At 34.6% G+C, this 26,608-nt stretch overlaps 1 pseudogene; it reads left to right on the forward strand.

The window, feature by feature from the left end:
• Window positions 1-81: 81 nt before the first annotated feature.
• Window positions 82-26,181, forward strand: LOC115442356 (annotated as a pseudogene).
• Window positions 26,182-26,608: the final 427 nt, after the last annotated feature.

The raw sequence follows: 26,608 nt of genomic DNA on the forward strand, positions 1-26,608 counted from the left end.
ATATTATACAGTCTCATCACAGTGTTTTTATAATTCACACTGTTTACATTTCATGGTGTATAAATTCAAATTCAATTGTTTCCCGTTTTCATTCGTTCATCCCGCCATGGCTGACGGGAAATCAGTTAAGTTGGCAAACCTGACTATCAGCTGTCAATTGCACTCAATTGATGGATGGTATCTCAGAACAATAATAAGCATTGTTCTGAGATTGATATCAGTAACTAAGAGTTGAGCAGAGTATGTCTCTACTTATGAGCCTTAGATTTTACGACCTAACGTCTGCGTGACGGCAAATCCCTCGGGGGGATTTAATTATGAGCAAATCATTATGGAAAAATCATTAAGGACATCTTCATCCCCCCACGCCTGATTTGGGATTCGAACCTATATAGAATTTCCCAGTGCATAGCTCACGTAGTACCTGCGCTGTCACTAGGGCTACTTACCAAGAAAGTGAATGTTTTTATTTATAATATTATGTTATAATAGTACTTATATGTTTTTTATATAAGTAAGTATATATTGGGCTCCATTTCCTCCGCTTCCCCTATCTCTATTAATTCTATATAGTGTTTATTTTTGCAGTAAGTAGATAAATTTCATTCTTTTGAGCAGTATTTCTTTGTGATGTAAGTATTTTTTAATAAACATTCCGAATACGAATAAATAATTCGTTTTTAATTAATCAATAAAATATACCTTCACATAAGTTTTCGTATCAAATACACTTTTGAAAGAATCTAAGTAGTTAAGCATCCTTTGACAGCTAAGCAATTAAGATAAATACCTAACTATACTTACCTAATAACGTAAGTAATTCAACTCCAATTTATCTGCACTACTTACTTATGTCATTCGCCCTGATCTGTTGTAAAATATTAAAAACCGTTACACAATACAACATTGCGCAACCACAGAGAGAGTTCACTCCGACAGTCGGCAATTTACTTCCGAATTGGAGCCAATGAGAGCCCTGAGACTAGGCCTGAGACTGAAATCTGCACTTCGCCGTTGCAAAACAACCAACCATACCAGTTACCACTTGATGGTCGGCTCGCGCTGCCGCGTTTGGTGCCTCCACGCGACGCGTTTACGTTTAAAACGTAACTTTTCGGCCGATTTTTTCAATAAACATGTAATCAAAGAGTTTTACTTGGAGTACACACGGTAATAACTACACAATATGGCGACCGATAAGAGCGCAATGCACGTCCAGGATGAGCCAGTGCGAAAGCCGAATTACATGCTCATGTCCTTGCAAAGGATATTAGTGCTTATTGTAATATTTGCAAGCGTCATAGTCGTTGTGTATTACACTCCGATGCCAGGTAAAGTACTTTGTTCGGATACCGATATCTTATTCCTTATAATCAATAAGTATAATTGTAAATCGATAGAATTGCTTTGATGTTGAGTAATTGCATTCGGTGTAATAAATTCATCGTTGCAGTCTCATTTGTGGTTGTTGTCTATATCCAGTTAATCGTTATAATATTATGTAGAGTTATGAAGCAAACTTTATGTAAGAAAATGTAATTATGCCAAGACAATATCTAAAGACCGTTCCTTCTAATTGCATAATTTAACGATTTCTTTGAATTAAAACAATGCTAAGTAATTATTCATGTTAATTTATTTAATTCTTTGACTAAGTTTATGACGAACAATTGTATTTATTTATTACAGAGGAATACTTCGAAAACTGTGATAGAGAATGTCACGAATTGGACTGGCCGATGATATGTCGTGTGAAGCTAGTCATCGAGGTGTACAAGACACTTAGCAAGTGAGTGTTAATTAATCTTATGACAAAACTTTTATAACATATGAAATTATGCTTCGTATATTTAGTCTCATTGAGTAATATAACTAATTAACGCATATATCTATTTCAGATCGTGTGGAAATTGCACTGATGAGGAAGGCGGTTTATGTCCTCCAACATGTATATCAGCGGATGGTCGGGAGCGCGGCGTCCTTACCGCAAACAGGGCTTTACCGGCACCACCTTTGCACGTCTGCCATAACGACATTCTAGTGGTAGATGTCGTACACCGGGCACCAGCTCATACACTATCCATACATTGGAGAGGACAACCACAAAAAGAAACACCATTCATGGACGGAGCTCCCATGTTAACTCAATGTCCGCAACCTGCGTACACCACATTTCAATACAAGTTTCGTGCGTCAGCAGTTGGCACGCACATGTACCATGCGCACTCTGCCGCTGACGCCGCAGACGGCCTGGCTGGAGCTCTCATTGTACGACAGTCAAAGCGTATGGACCCTCTAAGAAAGTTGTATGACATAGACTCGACTGAACATACTATATTTGTTTCTGAATGGGGTCACTCAATGGGTCCCCTGGCGGGCATGATGTCAAATGTTCCTAACGCAGAATCACTCCTTATAAATGGAAAAGGAAGGACGGGCGAATCGCCAGACGCGCCGATATCAAAGTTCACAGTTGAACACGGAAAACGATATAGATTTCGATTGGGATACGGTGGCGGTTCCAAGAGCTGTCCGATAAGATTTTCAATAGAAAAACACGTAGTTGGAACTGGTTGCTTTAGATGGAAATAGAATAAGTACGGAATACGTTAATTCTATTGGATTAGGAAGGGGAGAACGTGCGGATTTTGTTCTGGAAGCTAAAATGATTCCAGGTGTTTACAAAATCACAGTGATTGCCGATGAATCGTGCCAGAACAATTTAGAAGGTATCGCGGAATTAGTGTATAATAAAAATGATAAAAAAGTGCTACTTAAAGACGGGGACGGTAATGAACACATTATTCGTGAGTTTACAACAGTGTTCAGTGACCGGTGCACCGCTGAAAATGTGCTATGTTTAACAGAGGTGCATTCGCCGGATAAACTTCCAGCTGACTTGGTTTCGTACCCGGACAAGATAATTTATGTACCTTTCAACTACTCCACCAGACAGATTTCTGCTAAGCGTGTTGGTGAGCATTTTACACTTATAATTAATTTATATATAGTATTATGCAAAACGAATACAGCTAGCGAGTTATTATTTACAAATTGCATAATTCAGGTCATGATATTCAAATAAATTGCGTAGTATTATCGATTTGATATCATAATGAGTACATATAACTTTTAACTAATATAAAGTCGCAATATGTGGAATCAATTCCCGCTATAAACGAAATATGTGTCGATCCGCAAATATTTCCGGATCGCGATATTATGGGATTTGGGATCAAGAGCTGTAAATCCTGACATTAACGTTAAAAGTCTTTTGAATTACTTATTGTGTCGAGAGTATAGCGGTTTGTTGTATTTATTTGTAAATAGGTATTATATGTAAGTAAATAAAACTTTACTGGGCTGGTCTCTTTAGTTGGCTCACTCTGACTTTTTTGGAATATAGATAGTTAGATACAGAATTCAAGTCATAGCTGCAATATAATAACACCATTCAACATTTTCCGAATTAGTTAAACATAAACATAGAATTTTATTTAAATTAAGCAGTTTTGATCATTTTGATCACCTTTCGATTCAACTCGTTTGAACTTTAATATTGGTTAAACTAGTTTGACTATTTAATAAAAACCAGCACAATTCATTTCTATATATACTTACAGCTTTGATATAAATAATACATTAAACATTACATATTGGTTAGAAATTTATAACCATGCCTAAGTAGCGTAGTTGTGTTACGGTACCAATGCAGGGCTGTGGTCTCCCATTTGATATAATATTATTATGGTAGGTATATATAATCTTTTGCAACTGACCGCCTGTTGTGTTTATCTATTAATCATTGTATTTTTTTTATTTCGGTTGTTGGTACCATCTATGCTTTTACGGTCTATCGTTTATGAAGCAGCATAGAGCCTTTAGTAGAGACTTTATAAAATTGATAGAATCGTCAGTGGACAGCTCACAGCACTCATATTTAAATATCCTACTGATATTTTCAAATTAGTGGATAACACATCAAAACATTACGAAAAAGAGGTTTAACGTAATGCAGGCAATTTTGCAAAGGTTGCGATATTTTTTTATATAATTTGTTTTCATCTTTTGCAAGAAGTCGATGACCAACATAAGACTCAACAGTTAAATTAGGGTTTATTCAGTGTAATTATATAAAATTGCTTTTATATATACATATTTATTTACATGTTTGTTCGAGTACAGATGTTAAGATGTTTGAATGTTGCAGTAGTGTGTAAATTGGAATAATTCTTTAGTTATAAACGAAATGTGAAATAATAAGGCAAATAAATTTCGCGTAAAAAGTAATGAAACGATAAGTTTTTTTGTATATGCACGACAGTGACCTCACTGCACCTGATGGTAAGTGGAGTGGGGTCCAATAGAATGTCGACTGACGAGAGATAATAACCGTTCGGCGATCGACAATTATGCTGGCCTGTTGGGCAGAATGTATACAGGCTGATGCCAGAATGCGTCAAATTTCGTGGGCAACTATGGCAGGTTTTAACACTGATGTCGCTACCGGGATCTTTGTATCCGCATATATTTTAATATATCCACCAGCAAAAGTGGAAGTATTTTGATCAGTTATGTAACCTTCCCACACGATGCTTCTGTTTTCAAGGTGAAGAATAATTAAACTAGTTTTTCTCTAAAACATTATGTTTAAAATCCAAATTGTAAAAGGTATGTGTCAAAATTTATTTATATCTATTCGGGAAACAAACAGAACAATATTAGCTAAAAAGTAAACAAAGACTAAATATCACACATTCCAGCAAAGTTTCCACGATAAGGTAGCACATGTTAAGTCAAAAAGTGAACAAGCACTGGTACAAAAAATACGGTATAAATATGAATGAATAAATAACTCAGCAGACTAAAGCCTCTTTATATTTTCTTGTCAAACGGTTCACAAGTGATTGGGCCACATACACTTGTTTTCGCAATGGGCAAACGTAGTGTACTGCCATACTCGCCGTCGCCAAACAAACAATCTCACGAACATTCAAAGACAAAGGAAACGTCGACGGCAAATGTTTACTCGTCCATTAGTGGATGTGGTACGGGTCAAGGTCGGCCGCTTTTATAAAATTATATTTTGTTGCGGATACCCAGATGGCTGACGTGATTTATTTATATTTACTAAGAATTATGTTACGTTTCTTATAATGATTTTTTTTTCTACTGGTTGATGCATTTGGTAGGGTAGGTTGAGTATCCCGCCCTGTGGAATGGGGGCGTTTGGAGAATTCCACCATGGTATCCCCTGCCTGTCGTAAGAGGCGACTAATAGGGGCCACGAAGGGGGTCGTCGGCGGGCAGCAGGGGGCTGTCCGCCCTAGTGCATTTCTGTGCATCTTTGCACATTTGTCGGTTAACCCCCGGGTTGGACGGTAGTATGTGTAGTTGGCCTCACGCTGCTGTAGACGCCGAGGGCGTCCTTCGGTGCGCGGGGCTTCTGAGCCCCCCCCATAGGAGACGGGCCGCAAGGCGGCACCGCGCAGGGGCGGCTGCGGTCGCAGACTAGACACTTCAACGTCAGAGGAAGCCCGCAGCCGTCCCTAATGCGCCGAAGAGGGCCACCGCGGAGTTTTAGCTGGTAGGCCGTGCATAGGTTTAAGTTGTATATAGGGTTAGGGACTCGGCCCGGCGGTCGCCCGAAGGTCGTCATCAAATCCGGGCGGCTCAATGCCGGGCCGTAAGGCACGGTTACCCCAGCATAACCGCTCAGTCGCCCCCCACGAAGGCTGGGCGGTAGTAATAAGGGACTTTCTCCGCGAAACCAAAAAAAAAAAAAAAGGTAGGTTGAGTATTCCACTCCAGAATTGGAGTAGGTGTGCAAATGCATTGGATTTTTATTTTTTAAAAGGTTTTTAAATGGTTTTAAAAGGAATCAATAAATAATTGTTGATTTCCTCTGAACTTATCTCTAATTCATACATATTTACAAATTTGCTTTTATATGTTTTATTACTATAAACGGTTTGTCTGTGCATAGTAATCTGTTTGCATATTGAGGGGTAACTAATATTTTATTCACTAATGTAGGCATGATTATTATATTAATTCAATTAAAACGTGGTATGGAAAGAACTTTATTTGTTCAAAAATATTTATCTAAAAAGCAATAAGTACCTACTTGACATTGCGCTTAACAAAATATTGTGTTATACGTTCCACTTACTCATGCATGTTTACACCATATTGGACGGCAAGTGTTGCGTACAAAATATTTCGTTATAGCTTTAGCTCTCGGTTTCGCCCGCGTGACTCTATATATTTTCCCTCGACAAACAGTAGCTTATGTTTTACTCAGGGTTTCATACTTTCTCCATACCAAATGTCGTAAACAGATAGAGTTGATTTCGCATTCATAATATAACTATGGATTAGATGACGCAAGGATTACGACTTAAACATTTTTAACATTGCCCGAGTTTTATTTGCTGCAACGACAGTGTATATATAAGTCGTTAAACAGGTTTTTACTCATCTTTTACGAGCAGACCCATGAGTAATGGAATGACAAAAAAAATTTTCCTTGTGAGGAGTTTGCTTTCAGTTCTTTATTTAAAATCTTGAGATTTAATTAAAGTAGAAACTTTAAATTAATTCTACGTCCGTTTTGAAAGAAAAGAAATAATGTACTCTTAAATATGACATTGTATTTGTACATCATGTAATTTAATTTGGTATTTACTGTCTAAATACTCTTCGAGAACATTTATATCGAAGTAGGTTAGTAATATCGATATTAAATTAAGATTTGAATTTAAATATCATGATGTTTATCGAATTGCCACGCTATATACCGTTATGGAGTGGTGTTCACTGAAAGTAAATCGAGCACATTTTATTAAAATTGGTCGAGCGTATAAACAGTTACGGAGAAATTCGGCTGTAGTTATCTATTTATAGAAACGAATTATTTATAATAAAAATATCCATTTTAATGTCAATTAAATTAGCTATGTTTTCATCGTACTTTAACACAACAAGAAGCACTTCTTACGTCAACTTGCCTTTATGAAATCCAGGTCGCCGGCGGGTATCAATTTGTGACTTGTCAGTTGTTTTATAAGAACACTAGATATAGTAAATGAGAAGTCTTAAGTTATGTAATCTTTTAACGAACGAGTAATATTCAGTAAGATATTTCCGAATCTTGGGATATTAATACTGCCGTGTTAAGCTCAAAAGCGGTATCTCAAAAAATCATGATTTTTATGGCATCGGATAGCTTAAAGAAATGCCCATCCAATGAACTTACCTAAATAATCTTTCTTAGAACTTGTTAAAAAAAACCTTAAAAGAGTTGCCTCTATCTCTGTTTTACTTAAAAAACCATAAAGCTATATATACAAAACTTTGATAATCTCAAAATAAGGTTTACCTGAGATACCGCTTTTGCGCTTAGCACGGCAGAATACATCATTTTAAGGTTATAGCTTAAGGTCCATTTTTCATACATTTTGTTTCACCTTTAATCTGGGTAACTAAACAAGTATTGACAATTAAAGAATTTAAATTCACGTCTAGTTAGTGATTAGTTCTCGCAGTTGAAGAAAAACGTAAAATAATTAATTTCAACTGCGAGAACTAATCACTAACTAGACGTGAATTTAAATTCTTTACTTGTCAATACTTGTTTAGTTACCCAGATTAAAGGTGAAACAAAATGTATGAAAAATGGACCTTAAGCTATAACCTTAAAATATTATTGTCAGTATATTTTACACTTAAAGCATCTGAATGTTTGCGGGCAAACATGACAGCTACATGACATTACGCGTGTCACGGAGAAATAACCTTATTATGTTGTATATAAGGTTACATTCCCGTGACACCCGTAAATGTCAATGTAGCTGTCATGTTTGCCGGCAAACATTCCGATGCTTCATGGGTTAATGATAGGTAATATACACGATAAGAGTTGGGAGCCCGTCAGCCGTCAAGCAACATTGACAAGGCACGGTTGCCTTTTGGACTGAAAGTACACAAATTAGCCACTGTAGTTACTCGGCCCAACGATACATTATATCTGATGACTCAGGATGATAGATAGCCATGCAGTATGCGCATTCTTTGTAATTCAAAGTTTGCCGGTGGTATTATTAATATGACCTTTTGGAGCAGGCAATCAATGCTTGTCTTAAAGTTCACATCTATAATACAAAAAAATGCAATGTTTGTCTATTTTTAATCGACTTCAAAAAAGGAGGCGACTATCAATTTGATGTGTATTTTTTTTTAGTATTTGTTACCTTAGAACTGGGATATTTATTCTGTTTGTTTACGATTATTTTAAGCATGATGACGCTGTTGCAATTGCCGTATAAATGCGGCCTACAGCGCTCATATGTTATGAACACACACCTTTGATTATGTAATGGAAATAACTTAAGTCAGTTGGAAAAGTGGGTCGTGTCATTTCTTAGATTATGCTGAGCACAGACTAACAACCAAAGATTAAAATCAATTAGTCTCATTGGCATTTCGTAATAGATAATAATTTTACATATTTACGCGAATGTTAGAAATAAATGTATTGTTTTCGAATTTAAAGGTTATCGTTCCGACGTTCCGACAATACAGCCATAGCAGCAGTTTACTTGGCGTAAAATGCATACGAAATCATTCAGAGGTTATATAAATATTACATAGCAGTTAGCCTACCCACGATCTTTAACTATCTCTATACCAAATTAAATGAAAATCTTTTATTAGATTTTAAGAAAATAATAACGTACAGAGAAACAGAGAAGGGGACTTTGTTTTAATTAATTCTTATCTTTGCGTGTCATAAACAATAGAAAATATAAATTCTGTTATATTAATTGCTTATGAAATAGTAATTTCGCTCTAAATTGATTTGAAAAATCATTTAGTGTATACTACATAAAGTATTTACAAGAACTGAACTGAACTATATGCGAGTAAGTTTTAGGAGAAAATTTTACTTCTATTTTTATACGATTTCGTATAAAATTCAATGCATTTAAAACGACTCAGTTGGAAACAGGAAATTCGTTTCAAATACGTCCGTTTTATACTTAATTTAACAACGTGTTACATTCTCGCTCGTAGTGAGAGGTCTCATTAAAAAATTAATTAGTCGACACTAAGTATAGAGGTATACAACATAGAGGATGGTGTTACGTCAGTCACTTTTTTAAATTGGTTACGAAAGACAACCGGCGAAATAATGCTCGCAAGTTAACATATACTTATTTAGTTCACTGTTGTCATTTATAATTTTGTTATATTTCCTCTAAACACCTTAATTTGGCAGAGTACTAAGACTGCAAACATTTGTGAGTGAATTATTTGTGATTGGAATATTATGTGTCCAATACATGTAATGTTCGATTATCACATAGTGCGATTCGATAAAGTTTTGGTACCTCCTTTAGTAGTTATCCAGTGAATATAATTCATAGAATAATTTTCTTGCAGCATAAACTTACAAATCGTTGTGTAATGGTGATTATGGTAGTATGAATGAGCAGTTGGTGCAACTGAGAAGGCCATTTGCGATATACAAGAAAAATACGCCTGGAAAAAAAACACACATATCACGCCTTTATCCCCGAAGAGGTAGGCAGAGGGCACTAGGGAACATTTTTCGAAAAGTGTTTCGTCCCATGATCTATTAGCGGGCGAGTCTGTTGCTATATCGGACACAAATGTGAGACTCCGTGATGATAAGCAGAAAAACCCAAATATCACGTATATCCTCTGCCTACGCCTTTGAGGAAAAGGCACGAGTGTATGTATACGTAGTATGATGTCTTTTATTAACTAGAAGGGCGCGTTACATACATAAGTATTAAGATTAAATATGATTATTTAGGACGTTAAATATTTTTATCAACATTGATACTCTACCTTGTTTAAAATTGATGACTGAACATTGAAGTACCGTAATCTCTTTGGCTTCGTTACTTTATTAAACAAGTTATCGACATATACTCAATCTAGTTCGATCGGGTAAATTAATTTTAATCCAGTAAAAGTTTCAATATGTATCGAAGTCAGTTTGGTTAACTCATAATACCATGTTTACCGCAAGTTTATGTAAGCATTGAACCCAACGTATTTAATATAACGGCGTATCAAAGCGCTTATAAAGAAAGTGAAGTAATCAGCGTTGGATCACGTCCACAGCGACCGCTAATAATATGGCATGATTGCTCTTGCGCCGACACGCCGCGTGGCGCGTCCCGCCTCGTGCATGCGCGGGAGCAACACAAGTACGTACCAGTGATTTGCGCGCCGCTTATACGTTATGTTTTACCTGTGCTGTAATATATACAGTATCTATTGGTATGTACTCACTAGCTCAGGTTCAACGTCTCTGCTAAGTTCTTATGTTTTATTGATGCGTTAAAACAAATTTTCACATTTATCCGTGTTGTATATGTCAATAGGGCGTATAGGCTGTGGCCTACAAGATTAATCAATGATTGAATATACTGAAAGTAGGCACTCGATTTATCTGAGTGATTACACTGGAACTAAGTTAATCGGTTTACGAGAGCGCAAGAAGTCTATCACATTTTTTGTGTCTGGTTTTGTCACCTCTCACAAGATAAGATGAATGTTGCCCAACCTAGATAATTTATAGATCTAGTTTTGCAACTAGCGACGATTTTAGCTGTAAGAAAATGTATCATTTATCATATTTAACGATTAAAGTTTTCTTTGCGTTTAAAAGTTTATCTACTAATTCATGTTTTGTAATTAAGTTTAGAGCAATACAATTATTAGCCGTTTTTCAACTATGTTGATTTATTTATTGCTTTCAGGTGATTATTTGATAAATTATATTTATTGCGTGTACCCACATGTCTTGTTTTGTACACTATGCTTTTATTTTTGTCCATTTTTATTTCTTATTATAGTTTTTTATTGCTTCCATCGTATTGAATGTCAGGTTGCTTATCGTTAACGAATGCAGAATATTATATGTACCAGCAAGCAAATATTTTTTATAAATCTTCTGAAATAATATGAGCTCATGATTAGTGACTTATGTCCAGAAAACAAGGAGAAAATATTGAAATTTTCTTTTTATCCTATATCACCTTTGTTCAAAATGCCTTTTAGTGTTATAAAGTGGAGGGTAAGACTAAACAATGGATGTATTTTTGCGCCACCGTTGTTCCTATTGTTTTCTATCCCTTGTCCATAATAGGCATAACCGTGTTACGCTTTGTCTACTTCCGATATTGTAAAAGATAAAGGAGTAAGATTTGTTATGTAATTAAATTATCTAAAGGAATTAAATATATTATATAATAATCTATATATACAAAAATGAATCCCTATTTACCTTGGTCACGCCATCACGCGTGAAAGGCTGGACCGATTTCACTATTTTTTTTTGTTGTATTTGTTATTGTCAGGAGAAGGATCTTATGAAAGAAAAAATTAAGGAAGTTGAGCGGAACGTTAGAAAATTTAAGAAAAGTTAGTTTCAGCGATTGACTGAATGCGCGCTGCAAATCCAAAGTTATGATGGGACAACGTCTGTCGGGTCAGCTAGTAATATTATATATTCATATTTGCTGGTGGTAGTATATATTTTATATCCGCCCGGATAGCGACCACCGTACACAAGGTGTTCAAACCCGCCATAGTGGCCCATGTAAGCTAATATCGCGTTCCGGGATCAGCCTGTGTATCCGGTTCTAACAGGCCTACATAATTTTTGAATTGTATTGAAGGTTAATTTAAATATGCTTGTAACGTTTGTATTTCATTATCCGTATTTCGTGTTTTTATAGAGATGTATTTAGTTAGAATTGGAATAAAATTTTAAAAATGTACGCTGCCGAGTAAAACGAATACTTAAACCAAAATACTATTGTATGTAGACGAATTTTAAATGAAACGATGACCTAATTAGTAGGTAGTGACAATGAAACCACAATAAGGTCAATGTTTAGTGGCTTTAAACCTCTATAATTTGTCTATTATCGGTTTCTAATAATATAAGAACCACTAATTTGAAAAAAGAACACGAAACTCATTTTTGAAAGTCGAAGAGTGTTCTGCCCCAATTGTACGCACAGTGAACTACTATTATAAAAATAAGTATGCATGCGTGTTTATATAATCACTTTAACATAATAATAATATATTATTAAGATTTACCATAGGCTTGGTAATAGTTGTGACATAGACTCCTTAATATTACAAATTCGCGTACTATTTCAGAAAAATAGAACATTAGTGTAATTTAAAGAAAGTTTTATGAATTATTAATATTATGGGTACAATACAAAGTTTGTAAATTGGACTTTATTTGAAGAATCGACAACGACTAATTTCGTAAAACAGAATAGAATGATTATAAAGTGCTGACAAAACCCTGTAATACGCAAATAAACATTTTTATTGACATTTGGCTTCGAGCTCGCGCAATTGCTCTATGTTTATCAACTTTTGTATTTAAAATCTCAATTAAGTAATTGTTTCAACAAAAAAACGCATTGCTCAAATACATACATAAAATTTATCTTTTTACTAAAATTTAATTTAGACTGCAAACTGCAATTAGAGAGTAATTTTTCACCGCGATTCAGACGTTATGTTGCGAAACATTTAAACTTTTTGCTATAATAATAGAATGTTGTAAAATATAATTGAGCGTATCTAAAAGAATAATAGTAATTTTATTCGCTTGCTATTTTCATATTCACTTAATGAAATTTAAGATTATAATATTACGCTCTGTCGTGATGCGAACAGTCGTTGACCCGTTTATAAAAATAAATTTGTGTTTTTATATTTAGTTTTATTAGATGGGTTGCCCTAAATTCTAAACCGAAATTATATTTTAGTGCTTTTTACAAAATATTGATACGTCTAGCTTACATTTGTGAATAATTAGGTGTTGTTCGCGGCATCGCTTGCGTGAGAAGCCTTTCCAAACAAAAGTCGCTAAAACACTGATCAAAGACAGCGCTATTTAAAATTATAATCAGATTATAAAATTCCATTATTTCCGATGGCAGCAAAATATTGGAATAAAAAAGTAGCCTATGTGTTAATTCAGGACATGATCCACCCGTGTGTTATATTTCATCCAAATTCCTTTAATTGTTTCTGCATTTACTTCTAACAAACATTTAAACATTTTCACAAACTATTGCATTGATAATGTTAAATACATATGTTTAATATATTTTTACAACGATAGTTAAATACTGCGAATAGGTACTACAGTACAGTAAAACTACATTAGTACAGCACTGCAGTACTGCTGACTGGCAGGAGGCAGCGCAATGCCTAGACGGCGGCCTGGTTTGACCACAGACTCTACCGGTTATCGTCTGTCTTTTTTAATTTTTTTTATTTCACAAGAGGCATAACACAGAACACCACACAAGGTAATCGTCTTTGACTTTTTTTTTTAATACAAGGCGTAACATAGAACCCAATCATTGTTAATAATACTTAAGTGCAAAATTACATTAAGACTAGATTGTCTTCCTTAAACATATGCCCTAATTGAAATTAAACTACGGAAACGACTCTACAAGAAACAATTAACAACATTTACGTCTGCTTATACTTAAGTGACTTATATAAACAAAAAGTGTACGGAAACTAATTGTACCATCTATAAACTATTTTATTTTCAAATACTTATTTTTTACATTTTAGAAACATGTATATAAATATTGTTTACCAGATCTGATGGCGTGAGTCCTTTCTTGTTTTAAAAGTACCATTCTGCTATTTTCCGAAAAAATCAACCCATATTGTATTAATTCGAGACGTATGTAAGCATACTGTTGAACTTTTTGAAAATGAGCGTTATAAATGATCACTACAATTTTGTTCAAGAAAATGGCTTTATAATGTCTTTCATGATTGAGACCACGTAACTAGCATAACAACGAAGTAGGCAAAACATAGGACGTAATTAAAGTATTTCTTAGGTCTTAAGGACCTCGGTTGTATCTTATACAATATATTTTTTTAATTAGACCATAAAAGATTATTTCTTGATCACATTTCTCATGAGTTTGTTTATTCATTATGATGAATCAAATGAATTCAGACATTACCAAATTCTAAATATACAAAATTCTTCAAATTCTTGCTTAATTAACGACAAGAAGATATTTTTATAAATGCCAACTATTCCAATTATATATTTCTTATAAAAGTAAATATTTTTCAACAGAGAGCTGGGGTCAGACTGATGGGCACCGATTTACGTACCCAGCATCGCCTCTGCTCACTCAAGGAGGGGACGTGGGCCCCAACGCCTTGTGCTCCGACGGCCCTGGACAAGGAGATGAGTGCGTTCATGTGAAGAACATTCCACTTCACTCCACGGTGGAGATCGTGATGTTTGATCAAGGTAACTAATGTTTCCAACTTGATTTTTACTTAGATTACAGCCCTAATGTGTATGATTGTTAATTCTTTAGTCAGATGACAGTTTGATAAGTATGATACGATGGTATGGGATTTTTTTTTATAACTTTGAATGATGAGACTAGGTTGCCGTTCGCCTGATGGTAACCGATATGACCGCCCATAAAAAGTACAAAAAACATCATCCAAAACCTTGAATTATAAAGTATTGTTTGGTATTCCACTGCGCTCGCCATTCTGAGACATGAGATATTAAGTTTTACTATGTTCGGTGTTTATACTGGCTACAATGTCCTTTAAACTGGAACACAACAGTGACTACACACAGTTGCTTGGCGGCAGAAATAGACATTGCGGTGGTATCTACTCAGGCGGACTGTCACACATGAGAGACCTGCCTACCAGTTATTCCAGTATCACTTTCATTTGAGTTTGATTTATTACCAAATACGAATAGCAAAAATATTTGCGAAACGGTAATAGAAAATACAGCTCTAAATCTCTTTCGTGCAGAGCAAATCCTTAATTATTTCTGAATCACGTAATAAATGATATTTTATCTATATTTTCTCTATTACGTAAACGCGTATCATAACCATAAAAGTGTATATAGAGGCGCAAATTGCTAGCTTTATGGTGCAAAAGCGATATGAAATCCCCCAACTTTGTTATGAGCATCCTCCGGGGGAAATATTGCAAACACTAATATTGTAACATGAACCGTTATTGATACATTGTTTCATATGGAAGCAATAAGGAATAATATTTTTATGTATCGAAACTGTTAAATTTTAAGTATTTATTTTCTGTGCTGGAAATAAGCTTGAATGCCGAAGTCCATTTAGCCGTAATTGTGACGTCTTTATTCTTCATAAACAATACTTTATTGAAGCGTAGACGTTAATTTCGCATCAATTAGATGTCAACACGCATATTAGTCAGCTCTAAACCATTTTGTTTTGTCTATTTCTTAATTTTATACAATATCATTATTGTCGATTTCGCATTTTTATGCAAACACAACTCGAATTTTATGAACAAAATAAACCATGACCCATCGCAGCGGAAGAATTCGCGCTAAAACTTTGTCGTTTTTTTATTAATTTGTTTAACTAGTGACCAGTTGGAACTGTCGAACCGCCGCACTATAAATTTACAATTGCAGCAATTAGTCTACAATTCAGAGGCGAATGGTCAATATAGGCCTATTACTACCGGCTTTCCTTTCGTAATTTAAAATCTAATTATCATTAAAATGATTTGCAAACCGCATGGGTATTAGCGCCTATACATCAGGTTACCTTTCGGAAATTTTCACTCTTCACCACTATTAAAATTAATTTAATTTTGCGGTACTAAAACCTATAATATTAGGATTTGTGATTATTATATTATTTTTATGTGTTATTTATTTTTTGTATTATTCGTAACTAGTTTGTTTTTCTGAGGCAGGAGCCAAAATGTTTTCTACAATCGTTTACGCTAATAGAAAACAAAAAAATGCTGGGAATGAGATTTTATAACGATAAGTCTGTAGTGGCAAAGAGTCCATATAATCCGATTCCTGCTGTTTCTAATCTAATCACCATTAGAACGATTTACAGACTACATTTATGCATTGAAATTAAATTATTTTTCGGATTTTATCGCGGTTTCAATTAACGTCGGGAGAAAACCAAAATAATTAAAACCGCGAAAAAATCCGAAAAATAGTTTAATTTCAATGTCTAACATTCGCGTAAACATAAGAAATCATTATGCATTCATGCATATTAATACCTATATATTGTCTTGGGTTCTCTTTCGGTAAAATTCACCTTTCGCCACCGATCCCTATGATATATCATTCTCATAACGTTAGCGTTAACGATTGTGCAGAGACATTTCGGTTACGACTCCCAATCACATTAAAATACGTTCACCTACACATACTTTTATGGAATTACCGTAGGTTAAGTTCTCAGAACAAATTTAAGACTTAATGTTCTTGATATAAAGTTCAAGACAAGCTATCCTTTGAGAACTCTTTGTTGTCACCTCTAAAGAGGTTTGAATCAATCTATTTACAATTGACAGCATCAATCAAATTAATACATCTTTTATCCAATCGTTCAGAAATAAACTGTATTCCATTCTCACCGTTTATAAATTGTCTGTCGTTATAGAGTTGATGTACGAATCTTTATATTGAATCTGATGGTTTGCGAGCTTGTACCGCGTTTTATCGATTGCGATTCTCTGCATTGATATGAAATGAAATATTGGGGATAACGTTTGTAGAAATAATGCCTTGTCACGATTGTAAAACTTTGTCTATTGTGTCCATTGTTATGTGAAAAGAGAAAATATTCATCTATGAATATATTTGAATGCAACATCTTATTGTATTTTATACAGTCGATTTTACCAATCATTTAGACACCGCTTTATAGTTTCCATGTTTTTATATGGAAACTATCAGTAGTTTCTGAGCACAATACACTACAGATTGAAGGAAAGTATAAGATATTTTTAGTAAGCAAAGTCGACTCTAAGTGAAAGTAAAGTGTTGGCAATTGATTTGGAATGGACAAATGAAATCTGAATTACGTTAAGCCGGAGGCTCGATTATTGTTAAAATATGTTGGTCATTAGACGATGTCGGAAGCCCTTCACCGTGCCCTTAGATGGTGTAACATTGGTGCTCTTTCAAATTCACTTAGTGTTGCCAATTTGGCTAAAGACTTTAGAAATTGGTTCTAAAATATATAAGGTAGCTTTTTTCCTCTTATATGACAGTATCTCATCTATCTCATCATCTACCTTAGCTATTTAATGTTTACTAAACATTTTAGATTTCTTTTTAACGGCAGCTGCAGTCGATGATGCTCAATCAGATAAACAGTAAGTCATAAAACGCGACAAATGCTATACTCCGACACTTCAGGGTCGCGCGTGATATTAATGTATAGTTTAATTACTCCAATAAAATGTAGCCGTCATGCAACACGGTTTACTGCTCACTTGCCATCGAATTATATGAAACTGTAAATCTGACAAGTACTCACGATTTGCTTTCACAGTTAATATTTCAAAGCGATGCTACTTCATAGACGATGAAGTGATGTATGTATTTATGATTAAGCACTATTACACGGTTGTATACATTATTGACGCTTATTCGCCTATGACCTAAGAATGATTAGCAGTAAGTTTTTGTTACAGCGATTCGCATATGATCTAAGAATGATTTGCAATGTATTATTGCTTTGAATTGGCAATTATACTACTGAAAAATTGATGTTTTTTTAGTTTGGGGTTTCAATGGTAATCACGGAGGTCAAAAGAGCCTGTTTAAAATAGTTACATTGCTTCTTTAATTTATCTTCATTTCATGGTAAGGTTCCACAATTAGGTCTCTCTCATACTGTGCCACAGTGGCGAAGGGTGAAATTTTTCACAAAGGAACCCGGTTATAGGACTTAGCTTATAGGTACTAATAATAAGCATAAATCAGGTCTGCAAATCGTTCTAATGATAATTCGATTTTATATTACGAAAGTGAAGCCGGTAGGAATCGGATTATTCGAACCCGTCGCCACTGCTGTGCCAGCTTTCCGATCTCGAGCTACATACATCCGGGATCTCGTTCTATTAATATTTCGATTTTACATTAATTACAAAATGAAGCCGGTAGGAATCGGATTATTTGGATCCTTCGCCACTGCTGTGCTAGTTCTGCCGGTCTCGAACTACATACATCCGGGATCTGAGGGCTAAAACCTCATATAGAGGTTATATACGAGTAACTAATTACCAAGACACTCGAACAAAATGCATGACAACATGCTATACGTTACGCCACAACCTCGGAGTCTCGTAAATACGGTGTTCTTTTATTAGGTAGTTAAACAGCTTTCAAGTTTCCACTTTCCTTCACTGAAAGCTGCAAACGACACTTATTTCGACACTCAGCTCGCGCTATGGAGTTTTACATTGTCAATATTCTCAGCATACAATGGTAATGGTCTTCACTCTTGTGAAGCTATACTAGCATTGGCACGCTGCTTATGCGCATCGATTATATTCAATGCTAAGATAATGTATGCGAACACGGTTATACATTAAATCTGTAACAGCCTGCCCTGAGGCAATGAGAATAGAAAGTAATGGTATTTAATGATCAATTTTTGACATCATACTTATTACAGCGTATGGATTCAAGAATGTTTTCACGTCTTATAATTTATAGTTCATTTAGTACCTAATCGGGTTTAGTATTTTAAAGTTTTATTGTATTAAATAACCGTTGTTACCATATTTTTGGAAAAAAATCCATAGCTTCTAAGTAAACTATCGTATCTAAAATAGCGATTTTCACTTTTGAACGTTTCGTTATCTATGTACTATTTACTACCAAACCCAATGACGTTTTACAACCAAACCCATCAAAAAATCTTCATTTATTAACTTTTTGAATAGGTTTGGAACTGAGTTAGTAAATAGAGAAAGCTGAAAGGTGCATATTACAGTACATAGATAACGAAACGCTATAAAAGTGCAAATCGCAACTTTTTCAGATACCATAGTTTACTTAGGAGCCACTGAAATATAAATTCCATGCTATCTTGAAATAAAACTAAAAACTATTTAAACGGATTTTATCGCGGTTTTTTATATTATTATTTTCTCCCGACGTTTCGAAGACTTTGCAGCCTTCATGGTCACGGGGGGGACTGAGGTGTTGTTCATCCGTAAAGTCAAAGTTACAATATCTACCTACATTTTTCAAATATACAACTTTTAAAATTTTTATCTGTTGACGGTCCGATCTACGCAGAATGAGCTCACAGTGTCTTGAGGTCTGGCAGCCGGTCTTTTGGGATCCGATTTAATTAAATGTAGAACAGGATCCCAGGCTTGTGCAAGCTTCAAACCATTTTCCCTATTGAAATTTGGGTGTTTTTTAATTTCAATAGCCTCGCGAATCATCCTAGGCAGGAATCGGTGTTCTTTGGCAAGGATTTGTGGCTTGTCTAATCGCAAATAATGATTGGAGCCTCCTTCAGAATGTTCAGCGACTGCAGACTTCATAGAGCGTCGGTGTTTCACGTCAGCTATATGTTCTTTTACGCGGGTCCCTATATTTCTTTTTGTTTGTCCTATATAAGAGAGGCCACAGTTGCAGTCTATCTTGTATACACCCGGTTCTTGCAGAGGTATATGGCACTTGACAGGTGGTAAAAATTGACTAATCTTCTTAGGCGGCTTGAAATAGGTTTTTATTGAAGCACGCTTCAGGATGTAGCCAATCTTGTCGGTGACTCCTCTCACATATGGTAGTACAACCGGAACACGTTCAACTGTGGCTGGTTTCACTCGGTCTCTGTGACGGCGGCGTGGAATTTGGAGCTTGTTGTCTCGCAGTACTTGCTTGACATGTTGTAGCTCAGCGGCCAGGTGTTTCTCATCACAGATTCCTCGTGCTCTCTGAAACAAACTTATATAGGACAAACAAAAAGAAATATAGGGACCCGCGTAAAAGAACATATAGCTGACGTGAAACACCGACGCTCTATGAAGTCTGCAGTCGCTGAACATTCTGAAGGAGGCTCCAATCATTATTTGCGATTAGACAAGCCACAAATCCTTGCCAAAGAACACCGATTCCTGCCTAGGATGATTCGCGAGGCTATTGAAATTAAAAAACACCCAAATTTCAATAGGGAAAATGGTTGGAAGCTTGCACAAGCCTGGGATCCTGTTCTACATTTAATTAAATCGGATCCCAAAAGACCGGCTGCCAGACCTCAAGACACTGTGAGCTCATTCTGCGTAGATCGGACCGTCAACAGATAAAAATTTTAAAAAGTTGTATATTTGAAAAATGTAGGTAGATATTGAAACTTTGACTTTACGGATGAACAACACCTCAGTCCCCCCCGTGACCATGAAGGCTGCAAAGTCTTCGAAACGTCGAGAGAAAATAATAATATAAAAAACCGCGATAAAATCCGTTTAAATAGTTTTTACTTTTATTTCAATGTCTAACATTCGCGTAAACATAAGAAATCACCATGCTATCTTATTAAAAACATTTCGACACAACTTGTTAAAAGACGATATTGTTTTAGCAAACCTGACCTAAGAGTGTTCTCTTAAATAGCAATATCTCGTTCTTGTTTTTTTTCATTTAAATATTCTATTCTTTGTTTCATTACTAACATAATTGGAATTCATCGGAGCCATTATTATGTCGAAATCGTGCACGCATTTAATCATAAAAATATGAAACAAAAATAAGAGCAATAATAATTGAGAACAATTGTCTGGCAAGAGAATGTAGATGGTTATTTTCCATTTTGTCGGATAATACTTTCGCAAAGTGATTGATATTACTTGCTAATTGTAGCCTTAGAACCACTAACTATGACTTTCATTTTTCTTATCCTTGGATTATTTAAGAGCATAGCGTATATATTTGTTTAATACCTATTATATGTTTAGAGTTTATTAATCATATTTGTAATAAATTAACAGTAATGCTAATAAATAGAAACAATATTTGTGCTTTATATGAATAATGGAAATATAGAAATGTTTTTTATTATTAGTTTTACCAATTTTACATCATACAATTTTATTTATTATTGAGTTAAATTACTATTAAATTAGTAAGTATATTGAATATCATATTTGAGATATCATATTTCGATTAGTATTTATTCAATTTCTAACGCTTTAATTAGTATCTCTGGCAAAAACAAGTTCCTATGTTAAGTTTTATTTATGTTGCAAATATGAGATTAAAAAATTTCATGTTGGTAAAAATTTAAAAATAAAATAACTCGTGGTTTCTTCTTTATTTATCTCTAGGTATTATTGAACATTTTTACTAAAAAAGCATACAATTATGCACACATATCGTATTTATCTCCGAAGGTGCATGCAGAGGCGCAACCAGAGCACCCACTTTTCGTTAAATGTATTCCGTCCCAGGATGTGATAGGGGGCGAGCCCATCGCCATATCGGGCACAAATTCCAGACTCCAGGCTGATATTGAGCAGAAAAACCCAAATATCACTTTGTCCAACCCGTGCATGTGGTACTACTACGCCACAGAGGCAGTCATAGAATTATGCGATATACATAATTAAATTCGAGCAAAAAATACAACATAGAACTTTGTAATAGTGGGCCAACGTAATGTCTATAGTCATTATACACGAAGTAATATATTAATATACTTCCATTTACGGAACAATAAATAATACAAAGAGAATACACGAATAAAATCTTTTATAACTCAGCAGCGGTTATTAAAATCACAGACGTTTTATTGCAATTATTATATTATGAAATATGACTTGTTATTTTATTAGCAGTCTACAAGTGAAATTGAATGTTCAATAGATTCGTATATGAATTGTATTCATAGAGATTATATCATTTGACCTCGATGATTTGACCGTTGCTAGAGGCCTGCCAATCATACGAATTATAAGATAAGAGACTTTTAACATACTGTTATTTAGTTTAGCACATATATTTTATTTAAAATAGAAGAAATTTCGGTACTACTACTACAGTTTAGTAATTTTAGCATCAGGATTGAAGTTTTAAGTCAATAGAAGCATCAGGAGGTGATTCATTATATTTTAATTTTCTCACGACGTTTCGAAGACTGCAGTTTTTATGGCAAGAGGGAATTGAGGTGTCGGTCTTTCGGAAGTTAAGGATAAAATATCTAACACGTTTTACAACTATATATTTGTTTTTCATCTGTCAACGGACCGATCTACACGAAATCTTTATTAATAAAACAGACAAGAAAAAAACATAAAGTTTAGCAATTAAACTTAGGTACATTTTATTGTAAAATTCTGCTAATGTTAAATTACCATGACGAATATAGTTACGTATATACGGACATGATATGGTATACTTCGTAGCCTGCTTGTTGGATAACGTTTCATAGATATAAAATACCTTTCGGTGGAATTGGATTACTGCTTATATGTTCCGGGTTTAAGATATTAGATCTAATTTGTGCGGCTTGAAATACACTTGAAAGGTGTTTTTAATATAAGTTTATACACACACAGACATACACACATACGCCTTTTATCCCCGAAGGGTTAGGCAGTGTCGCAATTGGTGTACGAACTTTTCCCCGTGTGTTTTCGCTCCTATGATGTAATAGGGGACGAGCCTATCATCGTCTCAAGCACTAATACTTGAACAGAACAGGACCCGAGAGCTTAGCTCTGCAGTCGTACTGTAACACAACCGTGCCACTGAGGCAGTCTATATAAGCTGCATTATTGTATTATTATAAGTAGTTGCCCTGGTTGCATCTTTACCTACTCCTTTGTCGATAAAGGCGTAATGTTTGTGTGTTTTCATGACTCATTACTAATGCTAAAAATATATTCTACTACATAATTATATTATATAAGCGTGGTGGATTTGAAAGTAATCCTCGGTTATTAGGTAATCGTTAATCCAAGTACGTTTGTAAAGGGATTGTCGGGAATTACTTTAATTAGATATAAATAACCTCCGTGGATATACTGCCTAAGAATTATTCTGATAATATAAAATTATACGTATTTTTTTACTAGTTTTCCGCTGTTGTGTGTTATATGATGTTTTATTGTTTCCGACACCAAGGCCTTTCGTCTAATGTACGTAGGCGTTGCTACAAACGAGCGAGTAGAACGAGGGATATAGTTGTGAAATATTAATTAACATATGGTGAAAGGAGATATAAAGTCTTATTAGCGGTGTGTCAAATTTCACGGCTAAGAATATTTTAGACAACATTAAGTGTTGAAATATTATTTTAGACACATTTCTATTTTTAAATTATTATTTCGACAGAGAGAGATTTCTACCACCAGTAATATAACAGAAGAGTTTATCTTCTGTTGTATTACTGGTGGTAGGTCTCTCATATGTGAGAGTCCGTCTGGGTAGGTATATGGGTACCACTGCAATGTCTATTTCTGATGCCAAGCAGCAGTGTGTAGTCACAGTTGTGATCCGGTTTGACGTACATTGTAGCCAGTGTAACTACTAGACATAATAAGACTTAACATCTCATGTCCCAGAATGGCGACCGCAGTGGAATACCATACAATACTTTATAATTCAATGTATTGGATGGTGTTTCTACTGTTTATGGGTAGTCGTATTGTTTACCATCAGGCGAACGGCAAGATCGTCTCGTTATTTAAAACAATAAAAAAAAAAAACTATGTTATTTGTTGGTTTTAATATCGATATTGATGTACCGCAACTGAACGAATATTGAAATAATTACAGACTATTTCAAACTGTTGGACTGTTTAGAACATATAGGTAAATTTTTAACGTTCTTTACCTCAAAAGAAATTCTTATTTACTTTATTGACCGTCTGTCTGGCAAGAGCCTTATTCCCATGTACGCGTAGAGGTATTAAATTAAAATTGATATCAAAATCTCACCTTTACGGTCTTTATCAGTTGTCAAAACTAGTAAGTCAATGCGATTTAAAGTTATGATCATTTATATTGCATATTTTGCGGTTTCACAAGGGAATCAAAACCTACAGGGCATTTCGTATATCATATGCATATCCGTATTTCGGTTTAGGTAGAATCATTTAATTTGGCAAATAGCAATGTCTCACAGCATATGTAAAGGTAAACACCAGAACAACGAAAAAATGGACTTCAATAATCATAAAAGCTAGTTTGTACGGAACTCTGGGTGCACGTGTTCAACTTGCACTTATCCGATTTTTTTAAATTATACTATAATCTTCAATATTTTAACAACGTAGTTATAGTATTACTATACAGTTATATATTCGGCAGTGGTAATCGTAAGGGCAGTAATCAATGGCGGTCAATTTTTTATTACTGATTTGGAATGTACATTAAACAAAAATTCTTCGTATCTAAGTTTCATACATCCGAAATTAGCAATGCATTTTCTTGTTTGATAAACAGCAGTAAGAACGATAAGATAGGGTGCAATATTGATCCATCTATAATACTCAAATGCAAATGTAACATACGAGTATCTTACACGTTCTAAAACAACACTGGAACGATTGGCCAACTCCGACATGGCGCATAACTTCACATACTCTTGATTTATTCACAGTTCTGATGCAAACGTTTTCGTTTGTGCTCCAGCGAGAGTATCTAAACTTTTCCTATAAAAACAATATTAAAAATATCCTTGGGAATTTGGTTTAGGGTGTTTGTGAGTTATGGGTTTTTAAGACTTGGTAAACTTGGTGGAGTTTAAATTAGGTGAGGGGAAACGTTCGTGTTATGTTTGTATTTATTTATGGGTCTATGTACAATAAAATACAAAGCAACAGCAAAGACTTTCAATTAATTTAATAAAATGTTTCTATTTTGTTACCTTTAGGTAATTTTCTGATAAAAATCATTCAGTAAATAAATCTTTTATTACCACTTTTATAAATTGTAAAACAACTTGTGAGAAAAAAACCTTTAAACGTTATGAACACAAAGGGCATTTAAATTTTTATTTTCACTGAACATTTCGTATAGTTGAACGCGTTTCAAAGGAAACGGCACTTTACCGAGCAGTTTCAGCTCGGCAAGCATTCGCCAGGGACGTAATTAGCTCTTATAATTACACAATTTGATGACTAATGTGATGACTTAATAATGCAACGAGATGATAATGACTTAATCACCTAATGCTGTGTTAATTTGGTACAGATTTCTTAAGCGCGCGGGCGTTCCTTTCGATTCCTGCGGTACATTTATGAAGGTCCATAGTAATGATTTGATGAATTGTTTTATTCATCATGTTTAATTTAAAATCCAATCTTTGTGAAATAAATATCGTAGATTATCTTAATGTGGGAATTAAATCTGCGAATTTTTGTCCCTTGCTCGAATATAAAGCGTTGTTCCAGAGCTTTTATGGAAATTTAATAAATTTTTCATCACAATATAACAATTACTTTTACTATTAGAAATTATATAAACCACAGCCAAAATGGGGATACAAAGAAATGTATAAACATTACATACATTTAACTCCTTAACCAGAATTTTAGTTTTATATCTATACTTTCTTATTACAAAATGTTTATCGTTTGTTACAGGCGGCGAATCAGACCACATATTCCATCTCCATGGCAATAGTTTTTATGTAACTGGAATACGCGAGTTCAATACCAGTTTGGCCAAGGAAGACGTTATCAAAATGAACGAAGAAGGTACACTGTTCCCTTCAAGAAACATGTTAGATCCCGTGATAAAAGACACAATAGTTATACCCAAGTTTGGTGCAGTATCTCTTCGGTTTAAAGCTGATAATCCCGGATACTGGATGATGAGGGACGAAAGATCCACTCACTGGACTAGGGGATTAGATTTTATACTCAAAGTTGGAGAACAAAGCGACTTCGTGCAGGCGCCTGCGGATTTTCCCAAATGCGGTTCGTATGTAGGCCCGGAATATTTCCTAATATGAAACAATTGTTACCATTGAATTAATTAAATGTATTTATTTATATTGTTATGTTTGTTTAGGCGTTTGAATTGTAATATCCTTTGTAGTACCTTAGTCTTGTGGAGCAAAACTTTCTCACGAGGACTCAAGTTACATGTCATTGAATGTTAGTAACTTCGTATATTGTACGTACAATTGTAATAAGTAAATAAACTTACGTAAGGCTGTACCGTCGAATTTCGAGTATTTTAATTTCTGTTGTATTATAACTTTATGTAATAGTATAAAATAATTAAGATAGATAATAATTATAAATGTACATAAAATATATAGCCTTTTATTTACGACTAGCTGACCCGACAGTCGTTGTCCCGTTCTTAACTGTGAATTTACAGCGCGCATTCTGTCAATCGCTGACAGTTATTTCAAACAATTGACAGTTATATAAACTTAATATTTCGTTAAATTTTCTAATTTTCTGCGCAATGTTCTGAATGTTTTCTTTCATAAGAACCTTCTCCTGACAATAACAAACACAACAAAAAAAAATAATAGTGAAATCGGTCCAGCCTTTCACGCGTGATGGCGTGACCAAGGCATAAAGGGATTCATTTTTATATATATAGATGTATTTTCTTGTTTCAATTTATACTCAACTAAATCTGGAAGCGTACGAAATTAAACGTCACTAATAATATATCTGAATTATGATGTATAGACACAAAATAATAATGATATATGGCTTTTAAAGGCGA

Source organism: Manduca sexta, chromosome 17 (assembly GCF_014839805.1).
Source record: "Manduca sexta isolate Smith_Timp_Sample1 chromosome 17, JHU_Msex_v1.0, whole genome shotgun sequence".
In the NCBI taxonomy this organism is placed as follows: domain Eukaryota; kingdom Metazoa; phylum Arthropoda; class Insecta; order Lepidoptera; family Sphingidae; genus Manduca; species Manduca sexta.